The sequence below is a fragment of the Ciona intestinalis genome, chromosome 4 (genome assembly GCF_000224145.3).
Source record: "Ciona intestinalis chromosome 4, KH, whole genome shotgun sequence".
In the NCBI taxonomy this organism is placed as follows: Eukaryota; Metazoa; Chordata; class Ascidiacea; order Phlebobranchia; family Cionidae; genus Ciona; species Ciona intestinalis.
This window is the reverse complement of record NC_020169.2, coordinates 821,699-822,780: the sequence shown is the minus strand read 5'-3', so window position 1 is coordinate 822,780 and position 1,082 is coordinate 821,699.

The window sequence follows — 1,082 nt, the reverse complement described above, 5'->3', positions numbered from 1 at the left end:
AGGGCTATAACATATTCGAAGCTGGATTGGTAGAAAATTCTATAAATATGTTTTTATGACGAATATTAATATTCAGTTATAAAAAAAAGTTGAAATTATTTTTTTTTTCGATGGGGATAACATGCTAGTGACCTACATAGATGTATGCAAAAGTTATATTTTCGCAAAAAAAATCAAAAATATAATATTTATATGATTCAAGTTATGATCATACTTTTTTATATTTAACATCTATCCCCGCACTTTTTTAAAGAAAATAATGTTTCATACTTTAGGTATCACTTAGCGCTACAACATATTCGAAGCTGGATCGGGAGAAAATTCTATAAATATGTTTTTATGACGAATATTAATATTCATAATTAATATTTTTTCGAATTTTAAATTTTTCATTTTGGAATCGGTACCGCTGGGGTCTAGTTAGTACAGTGTCAAAATTTTAGGTTAGTGGTACCAGTAGAAGGTATCGAAAATGGCCGCTAGAATATCTGTATTCTAGGATCACCTTGGTCTGTAGATCAAAGTGTTGACTAGTTATGAACTTATGATGCTACTTTACCAACTTTTAAAAGGTACGTAAATATTCTCTCTTTAAAATGTTAAAGAAACACCAAATCGTAAAGAGTAAATGCATCTAAATATTCCCCGTGTTCATGATCAATAACGGGGATAAACAAATAAAAATCGTTCAAAAACAACCTCCAAGAATCATTTTCGAAGACATGGGATAATTGAAGAATTGTGACGACGGCAAAAAAATGACGTCACGGCAGCAGTGATGCCAAACGAAGTTTAAAACAGAAAAAAAGATTTCTAAGTAGCTGGGTCGCCCGACGTTGGGTGGCCCAGCTCTAAGCGTTGGCCTGACACTGGAATATGCGTTGTTATAAATAGTACGAGGCCTCTGGGCTTGTCAATTTTATAAAAAAAATGGCTGCATTCTGATTTACCCGGCTAAATTGCAGGATCTTCCATATGCCGGTCTCGCATGTTCATATATGAACTTTGGGTCTCATTATATATCCTTAGAGATTCAGAGCTAGTCACAAGACCCAAATCAAAATAAACAAATAAATGGCTGT